The sequence below is a fragment of the Elgaria multicarinata genome, chromosome 1, assembly GCF_023053635.1.
Source record: "Elgaria multicarinata webbii isolate HBS135686 ecotype San Diego chromosome 1, rElgMul1.1.pri, whole genome shotgun sequence".
NCBI classification, from domain to species: domain Eukaryota; kingdom Metazoa; phylum Chordata; class Lepidosauria; order Squamata; family Anguidae; genus Elgaria; species Elgaria multicarinata.
Genome location: NC_086171.1, coordinates 176,235,728 through 176,245,901, shown reverse-complemented (window position 1 = coordinate 176,245,901; position 10,174 = coordinate 176,235,728). Strand labels below are relative to the sequence as shown.

Here is a 10,174-nt window from a genome sequence, read left to right as displayed (position 1 = left end):
ACTCATCACCCTCAGATATCCCTTTCCATGAATCTAGCAGAAATGTCCATCTGAAAAAGAACTCTGTTGCTCTTCCACAGCCACTGATGTGAGTCAGGCCTTTGTTTGGGTGCTTTTAGAAAAACAGAAACAACTCAAGGTCTAAGTATTCAAGTCTGTCTGAAAATATTACAGGCTAGTCCATATTGTGAGACTGAGCTTTATTTCAGGCCTTGCTATGGCCCCCGTTTCTGCATGACCAGAGGTGGCCTGGACCTCACAGAGCCCAAGACGAGTGAACCTGCAGTCAAAAAGGAGCAAAATTCAGGGCCTGCTAGAGCCTACATATAAACAATGCTCTGGACCCCTGTATTTTCCTATGACGGTGGTTTCCATACACAAAAAAATGTTGCAGTTTATCCTAATAGGGTTGCCTGAATATCAGTGTAATCACACTCCATAATTGTTCTGGAACGGCTCATGCTATGTTCCAGATGTCTTCTCTCTGCGCTCCCTCCCTACACACACAGGCCTGTTGCCACAGATTCCTGTATTTATATTTACAGCTCTCTTAATAGAAAGTTTCTCTCTGAATGGAAAAGTTAAAGGGAAATGTGATGAAAACTAGAACAGAAACTCAGGGTCATACAAGTTGTGATCTCTTTAGGTTTCTGAATTGACTTGGGAAATGCTTATAACATACAGAAGGTGGCTGGACTGCCAATTGACTCTTAATTTAACCCTGCAATGGGTTAGCTAACTTCACATCTGAGGTAGCAGGCTAGTTTAGGGGCCCCACGACAGGTCATGTGGCATACACTGCTCAGTCTTCCGGCAGAGTAGAACAGCTGAAGAGTTCACGAGAACAGGCAGGAGGCTTCCACCAGAGACAGTCATTTCACTCTGCCTAATAGTTAGAGCTGGCCTTGTAACAGTGGATACAAAACTATAATGGAACTCAAGTGTAGCCCTACCCAAACAGTACCCTCTAATTGTTTGGTCCAAGTCCCATTAGCCCTGATCTACCCAGAGTGGATTCCAACTCTAGTTTGTCAGGGGAGAGACAAGCTAGAGTTCTGGGTTCCGATGGAGTACCTGTTTGTTTTCTTAGCTGCTCCTGCTGGTAAGAGAAGCCAAGCAGGAGTGATCGAGTAGTGTGAACTAAAGCGCTGGTTCCTTCGCAACAACCCACGGGGTTAAAAAACAACACTGGGTTGTCGTTGTGATCTTGCATTTCATAGCTATTTAGCCCCATTGTTTACAACTGTCTTCTCTATACCCATTTTCTAATTGAGGATACTACTTCTTTTCTCTGATGAAGTGTGGCTGAAACTTATGACACAATAAATGTTAGGGTGCTTCCAGATGAGTTTTTTTTTATCCTGTAATCACACAGACTTATTCACATAATTTTATAGGGCTGGTGTGTATGTCCCGATATTGTCTTCATTTTGTAACTCGGCCATGTTTTCTCACCTCTTTTTTCCTTCTATAAAAAAATCACTAAGGCAGAAATACCTTTAGACTTTAAGGTTTAAAACAAGGAGCTTGTTTTTGCTTCACCAGCTACCTAAGGACAGGTAAATAAGCCATGTTCTCATTCGCCTCAATTCTTTGACCATCAGCTTGATGTTCTTCTTGTCTCGTTTACAGAGTCATTTGTGATCTCTGTTCAATTTGTGCAAACAGCAAAGTTGCGCAACTCCCCCCCCCCAAGACTAAAGTGTGAAATTGTGCCATTTTGTGCAGCAGGGTGGGGGTTTGGGGGTGCGCAAACAAAAATCTCCGTACATTCCTACAATTACTTCTCTATTTCATAGCTACACATTGCCACCTACTGACTGCTGTTGCAGATATTCACACAGGTCACTTGCTTGCTAAAAATGATATTGGGCCTTCAAAAAAGTGCCAGAATCCAAGATTAAAACAACAACAACTCCCCACAGTTATGTGATTAGTGACTACAGGTGACAAAACAGAAAGACTTCAGAAATGGGGACTTTTTGACATCTGGTGCTTGAAGAGAGAAGTATTCTACCTTCTGTGCACTAGTGCCATGATGGCCCTCCCTAATAAATGAAAACCTGTTTGGGCCTCCCAATGTGTACCCAAGAGAAAACAAGGCTCACTCTAGTAAGGAGATCAAAGGCAAAGGGTTCAAAATAGAGTCCAGTGGCCTACAGTGTGCTTGAAGGCAGTGGGGTGGCCACTTACATATCACCCCAAAAGAAGAATTGCATCACCCTAAGAGAGGACAAAGCTTTTCATTGAAAACTGCATATGTTAATTTACAGATGTAGATGCAAATTTAGAAATAAGTACTATAAATAGAAATACAATAAATTTCACTGTGATCAATACATTTCACTGACCCTGCCTGGTCAGTCTGCTTCCTAGTTGCCAACTATTGATGGGCTACTTCAAGGCCCCTGCCTGATCTCCCTTCTGATGGTTCTTTATGTTGAAACCAAACTTGGTCTGGACAGCCTATCAAATAGAGGACTGTCCTCTCTAACGTAGGACACATGGCCACCCTGAAAGGCAGCCGTGCACCATAGTGACCCACTCAGTGATGCAAGTAGGGCTGGACCTTGAGGATGATGTCCAGGGTCCTGCAGCACAGGAGGCTCCCAGGGGGAATCTACACGTCGTACTGAAGGCGCTTCCATGCGCCCCCCAGTATGCCCCCAAAACGATGGTGTATTCCTGCCTACCTGTAGCCCAGAAGAGACAGAGGAGGCAGCGGCCGGGTAATCCGGCCGCATCCTTGCCGCCGCCGCCGCCTCCCCTCCGGCCTCCTGCTGCCGGGGTAAGAGCGACCCGGGTTGGAGAGCTCGGCGGAAGCGGAAGCTGGGCTCTCCGACCCGGGTCGCTCTTACCCCGGCAGCAGGAGGCCGGAGGGGAGGCGGCGGCAGCGACGCGGCCGGATTCCCCGGCCGCCTCCTCCTCCGTCTCTTCTGGGCTGCAGGTAGGCAGGAATACACCATTGTTTTGGGGGCGTACTGGGGGCGCATGGAAGCGCCTTCAGTACGACGTGTAGATTCCCTCCCAAATGATCACCCAGATTGTGGCAGATGGGGATGGAGGAAGCACCAAATAGGGCAGCGCCTGAGCAGGCATTAGCACACAAGGGCCCACCAGTGCTGATGCTGGATGCCGCTGCTTCCTTCCTTATTTTTTTAAAAAGTATTTTGCAGTTAGTGGGTGGCTGGTCAGGGTTACAGTTCATTATATTATTATTTTTCTTTTAAATGATAATCCTCCTTTTCTACAACAAAATGTTTTTATTCCAAGTAAAATGTTTCACATCAGAGCAGCAGACGCATCAGTCTTGGCAAACTGTCTTTTGTTTGTATGCTCTAACTTATCAAGAGTGCAGAAGCGATTTATAAAGCATGGAACGGCAGTGAAGAAACTGGGAGATCTAAAGGGGCCTCCTTGTCAGCCCATTAAGTCCAGGGTCTACAATTACATAGCTGCAGCACTGAGCCAGCCCTGCCAAACACAGCTCCCGAGATATGTATTGGGGCAGTCAAAGGACTCGACAACACCTTCTCCCGTGTGCTGCATATTTTTTGCACAGGTTGTGCAGGTCTGCTTTAAGGCCTATCAGAAATCTGGGGAAACAAAAAGACAGGGGGGAAAAGGAGTCAGACCTGTTGGCACTAGTATTACAAATAATGTCAAGTCCCAGGGTTGTATATCTCACACACTTTACTATTTGGATGGTGACAACATAGCATGCCACTTCCCAAGTCAGTTTTAACTTAGTTAAAGCACAAGTCAAAACTGGTTTAGAAAGGAGAAAGCCGCTGTGTTAGACTGAAGAAGCAAGACCAAAACTACTGGGGACTTAATGGACTTAACTCCTTAACTCCTATGCATGTTTAAGGGGTTCATCAGACAAGTGTTTTATTGCACTCTCGCTACTGCCCACTCACATTTTTTTCACACATCCTTTAGATGACTGTCCGCCTCCTGCTCCTTCTTGTCAGACCCCCCAAAATCTGACTTTTTTTGGGGGGGGGGAATGGAATGTGCTGCCATTTCCTGCTGTGTGCAGGAAAAGTGGCAAAATAAAAAAAGAGGCCCCTGAATGGGCCACGTGGTCTTTGCTTACTTCCTCTTTCTTTCTCCTGGAAGAAAGTAGTATTGTGGGACAGGAGTGGGGGCAGAGAAGCAATGGTAGGGAACCGTGATTTCTATCCCCACCCCCATCTGATCTAAGCCAGGAAAAAGTCCTACAACTCCCAGCCAGCCACATTGGCTGGGGAATACTGAGAGTTGCAGGACTTTTTTCTGTCTTAAACATGCACAGGATTGCACCGTCATTGTGTTTTGCCAGTAGGCAAAAGCTTAGTTCACCTGATATTGAAGAGCCAAATGACATGGGCTGTTGCTTAGGAAAAATCATGCCACAATAAACCAGATCATTTTTAACATACCAACCGACCACTTTTCTTCTTCAAAGTAGACGAGTTCAGGAAGGACAGCAGGCCTCTCCTAGGGCTGCAGCTGCTTGCTTTTGCATGAACAGCTTTGAGACTTAGCCAAAGCTCCCAAGAAAGAGAAATGGGCCACAGCTCGCCATATGTTTTGCATCACACTGTGACATTTCACACCTTAGCTCTAAACACCCATCCTCCTTCCACAACATCCACGTGTTAACAGCAACTTGCAGCCATTTGCTCCTTGCCCATTTGCTGGCATAAGTACTGGGTGAAATGACACAGTGGGTGCTCTCAGTTGGGAGGGTGATAGTGCAAGAAAAGCCTCCACTGGAAGCATCTCATCTCTCTCTACCCTGATGGCTTCTAATGTGAGAATATACAAAAGGGCTTTGTCAGTCATGATGGAGCCTACCTTTCCCACAGGTAAGCAGCTCAGGGTGGAGCACCTGATCTCCCAACTGGTGCTAGTAGGTGGGCACTGTGCTACTGCAGCACCTGCAAATGGATGCACAGAGAGTAAGTGTGCAGGGTGTGTCTCCTGTGGGTGTGGGAAACAAGATGTGTCAGTGGAAGTGGTCCGTAGACAATTCCAGCTCTGGCAACAAATACAAAAATTCCACCTTGCCTTTTGTCTCCTGAAAGCACAGTCATTGTTGAAAGCGCATCCTGTATGAGATTGTGACCTAAGGCGCGTCTCTCTCTTTTCTGAGATGTTACGACACTGGATGAAAAGCTCAGTTCTGCCTTATTTTTTTTAGAAAAGCTGGGATATTATTCCTCTGAAGCTGCCTGCCCGCTTATCTACTGCTTCACACTCTTTGTAAAATGTGCCTTCAGAAAAACCCATCAGCTGTGAGATTTGTCAGGAAATAATTGCCAGCGGAGCTTAAATGAGTTCTTGGAATTGTTTGGTTTGTTCTCACACGGGTGCGATACACACCATAACTGCTTCATGACTGAAAGTACTCCAAGCTGTGCGAATGAATGGAGTGTCTTCATCGCCCAATTGTGTCTAAGTACGAACGTGAATGTGAGAGCACTCTCACAGATATAACACCAGATAGAGGGTTACCTCTCGATCCAGTCAGTTCACACCGAGTATTCCACCATCTGTGAGTGCTTAAGGGAGGGCCTCAACAGCGCCCGAATTATTTGGGCGGTGGTTTTTGTTTTGTTTTTTCAGGAAAACCCTTAATGGAAGATCCTCCCCTGACTCCCCCCACCAAAACCATAGCCCTCAGTAGCCTTCTAATACCAGTAAAGGGGGGGTGAGAGAGATAAGATCGGGGGGCTCTTTCTTTCCCCCCTCTCCCCGCAATCCAGCCATCCTTACGCCGAACAAGAGGCCAGACACAACTATGCCAAAACACCGGCAGTGTATGTATAGTAACGTGGTACGATTTAAATCCAGGGACTCCTCGACAGAAGCACTCCAGCGTGGCCTGATCGTGAAGATCGTCCGTACAAACGGAGGAGCCACGGAATGGGAACGGGCCGGAGCGTGCACGGAGGAGCTCTCGTCTTCCTAGAGATGAGAGTCGCGCCAAGAGGGGCCGCCGAAGCCCTGAGCTCGGCGAGGAAGCGGCGCCCACGTGTACCACAGCCCCGGGAGTGGAGCAGGAGAAGGGGCGGCGCGGTTCCGCAGAAGGCGTGGCGGCGGCGGCGCTGCTTGACGCCGGAGCGACGGAGGCGCCAGCCAATGGGGTCCGGCTCGTATGTGTCAACTCGGGAGAGCGGGCTTGGTCTGTACTTGCAAAGTTGCCATCGAGCGGCAGAAGAAGCCAGCCGTGCAAGTGGGTGGGAGCGCCGCCGCCGCCGCCATGGAAGCCGGTGAGTGGGGGCTGTGGGGCCGGGCCGGGCCGCCTGGGCCGAGGTCGTTTGCCTCGCTCGGAGGGCTTTCTCTGCTTGTGCCCGGACAGACAGGAGGGAAGCGTGGGCGCCCGCTGCTCGGGCTGTTCTCGTGTGGAGAATTTGGGCAAAATCCAACGTAAGTCCTACTTAGAGTAAACCCATTGAAACGAATTGGACCATTTATGCCAGTAGGACTTAGGTTGGCGTTTGCCCTTTGAGTCCGCTCGGCCCGGAGCAAATACGTCTCTCGAGCTGAGAGAGGGTGGCTGCCGGTCCTCTTCCCAATCCTCCCGCGGGTTCTTCCGCGGGGAGCGACTGAAGTCGTCGGGACTGGACACCCATAGAAGCCAGAGGCTCCTGCTCTTTGCTGCTTTGGCCGAGCTCCGACTGAACCGGGCTTCATGGCCGGAATCTGTCTTGAATGCTAAGCACCTATCGGGGACGTGAAGTAATGATGACGATTGCCTGAGCATGTGTAGAGTGCCTTTCTCGCACACCCCGAGGGCTCTCCAAAGTCGGAGAGAGTGACTTTCAGGGCCAGTGGACATGCCCAGGTATAATCTATTGGCTGCTGTTTGGCAGACGGGCACTCTAGTGCCTAGAGAAGCCCCTGCTTTGAAAGCTACTTTGGCCTCTGCTTGTTGCCCGTGAATAATCTGTGGGATGGGCTGATGTGTAGTTGATGTGTAATACATAATAAGGTTGTTATTCATGATGATCCTAAAATTAAATACTTCTTCATGCAGTGCCTGTTAAACTGTCTGATTAGCAGTCACAAGGTGTGTTGATGGCCACCAATTTAGAGCGCAATCCTATGTATGTATGTTTGTTTGTGTGTGTGAGTGCGTGTTGAGTTGTATGATTTTTTCCCTGTATAAACATAAATAGGATTGCACCTTTAGATGGCCTTTGAAGGGGATTTTTAGGCAGATTCATGGAGGGTAAGTGTGTCAAAGGCTACTACTTATGATCCAAGGCTATGAGTCACGATGCCTGACTGCTACCTCCAGGATCAGAAGCACCTGGCCTTTGAAAACTGGGAAGTAACAGCAATTGAGGGCTTTGAGCCTCCTAAGAGGTATCTGGTTGGCTGCTGTGAGAAACACGATGCTGAACTAGATACGCCTTTGGTCTGATCCAGCAGGGCCCTTACGCTCTTCTTCTAGTGCTAACCATGAATTGTAAGTTGTGGACTCTCCCACACTAGAGGCATTCAAGAGGCAACTAGACAACCATCTGTCAGGTATGCTTTAAGGTGGATTCCTGCTGGAAGGGGCCCACCTTATAGGCCCCTTCCAGTTCTACTATTCTATGAAGTATTAGCAGTTCCGGCATCCATATCTGGTGTTAAATAAGAAAACATTGGCATACGATTGGGGTTAATTTGTGGTGTTGAATTGCATTTGTTTACCTTGTGTTTAAGTCCTGCAGTTCACACCTGCCTGCCTGGGACCTATGCTGGTCCTTCACCCATTTACACCTCCAACAGGGACTGTTTTGAAACTACTTAAGAATCTTAATCCATATCTGGATACACTTGCAGCCCAGGGCCAGGATTGTCATAGTGAATGAGTGAGTGCATAAATGCTGAAGTTGAGAGTGGGGATGCTCAAATCCTCCAAAATACTCTGTGAAATAGAAATGGTGTGTTTCCCGCTAGGGAATATATTTATCACCCTGGATTAAAGGAAGGTGGCTGGCAGCTTTCTGGGTGAAGGTGAGGGCAATACTTTCTGCCTTAACATTTGTGCTGCAAATTCAAAAGGTTTGAGTTGGAGGAGAGTCAAAAATGTCTAAACTGTTGATTCCCCCCTTCCCCCCCCCTTCAGTGTTTTGAAGCTGTTTCACAGCAAAACCAGGAAATGGAGTAATGGTGTTCTGTGACCTTTTATTATATTTAGGAGAGAATGACAACGGTGCTTTTCCTAATAGAGAAACAAAGGGAAAATGTTGGATAAGGATTTTTGAATAATGCCACAATAGCCTGGCTGGGGGTCAAAAGGGATCAGTCTTGTCATATTCTTCAGTTTGTGGAGGCCTGGGCTCCAGCTTGCAGTCTTCCAGTGAATGTGAAAGAAAGACAAATGTTTATTTATTTGTTATATTTATATACCACATTTCCTCCAAGGAATCCACAGTCCCTTTCTCTTCGTTTTATCCTCACAATCACCTTGTAAGGTAGTTAGGCTGAGAGTCAGTGACTGGCCCAAAGTCACCGAGTGAGTTTCATAGCCCAGCGAGGGCTAGAACCCAGATCTCCCAAGTCCTGGTCTAGCACTGTAACCTTTACATCAGAGCTGGTAACTACAGCTCTCTGTGTTGTGTGGTATTAAGAAGGATGTAATATTCTGCTGTAAGGAACCCTCAAGTAACAGAAGAGGCACTGAGGCTTCCACTGGTGCTGGGAGCTTTTTGCAGGAAAAGTTGTAAAAAAAATGGCATTGGGGAACTCCCCCCCCCCCCGCAGTTAAAATATCCCCCCAACCCCAATATAGGATTAACCATTAAAAAGTAATAATGTTGCATGGTGGGGGCTGGAGCTGGGTGGTAAGAATGGAATTCCACCCATTTTCTTGGCATTGAAATGGCTCTGATAGTTGAATTTTCTCTAAAACGATTCTCTTTGCTCCCTTCTAGTGAGAATGAGGTAATGTTATGGCACTTGTGTCAGAGATTATCAGTGTTGGTAACTGCCCCAAGAAAGGTTGTTCTTCACTTGGATTGAAATCCTCTGTATATTTACTTGGGAGTAAATAACCCCCTATTCCCATATCAAGCTGCCTGTCCTTTATGATCTTCTGACAAGACCTTTCCCCAGGTACTTCTTCCATCTAAAGTATGAAGGCCAACCTATGAGAAAGAGGGCTTCCTTGGTAGTGACAACCAGTGTCCTCTCCAAAATGGTTTACCTGGTGCCAATACTGCTATTATTTAGGCACTGGGCAAAAGCATTTTTATTTATTCAGCCATTTTAATAGACGTTACTAATTTAGAGTGTGAACTTTCAGGATAGACACCCGGATCCCTCCATCCATCCTAAGTCCTTCCGGCAAGAGCCCAGTGGGCAGGGCTTTTTTTTGCCGTCTGTTTCTCATAAAAAGCATTTAAAGTTAGATGGGCCTCTGAGCCAGTCTAACTCACTTATCTTGCTAGGGGCAGAGACAGGAGCTGAAAGGCCTGTGGATCTGGAAGATCTGCAGCCTCCCTCTTCCCCACCCCACCCATTGGCATATTCCCTCCCTCTCCCTCTCTGTGTGTGTGTAGATCCACAATTGGATCTCCTCTGAGGTTGGAGCTCTGTCTCAGGCCTTGGAGGAAGAGATTTGCAGCATCCTGTGGCCCCTCAGATGTTGCGGGGTGGGGGGTGGGGAATAGGATTGCTCTCTTAATTGGGCACGTTTCAGTCTGTTGTAAAGTTTTATTTGTGGTTTTCTTGCTCTTGCATTTTTGTGTTTGTTCTAGCGTGATATGGCAATGCAATGCATAAATTGTTCTAAATAAATAAGTCCCATTGAGTCAGCGGGAATTTTGTAAACATACAATACATCAAACAAATGGACAAAGTACTTTATCATATATAACCCTTATCTTTTAGCTGAGAGGTAGATCAATATTATTGTTGCTTCTGCATTTGAGAACTAAGACTGAGGGCGCTATCACACCTACTTTTTTTTCCTGGCATGCAACTGCAATTTTGACCTCTGTTTCATTAGCGCGGCAAGCGCTGGTCCCTTACATGATTGCCGCTGTTGTTTGCTCTCCTGCTATTGTGCCCACCCCTTCTCTTTCCCTTTCTAGTTCATTGGTTCTTGTCAGGTGATGGATGTGGTTGCCTTCCCGCCCCCCTCTGGTTTTGTTTCCTAGGGTTTTGCTGATTCAGTGTTTAATCGGCT

At 47.2% G+C, this 10,174-nt stretch overlaps 1 protein-coding gene across 2 annotated transcripts in view; it reads left to right on the top strand.

The window, feature by feature from the left end:
* Window positions 1-6,167: 6,167 nt before the first annotated feature.
* DENND2C (DENN domain containing 2C) overlaps window positions 6,168-10,174 on the top strand; it is a 75,052-nt gene continuing 71,045 nt past the window's right edge. For both annotated transcript variants that reach the window (XM_063143742.1, XM_063143734.1), the window contains exon 1: window positions 6,168-6,260. The gene's annotated coding sequence lies outside the window, so the exon portion shown is untranslated. The remainder of the gene's footprint in view (window positions 6,261-10,174) is intronic.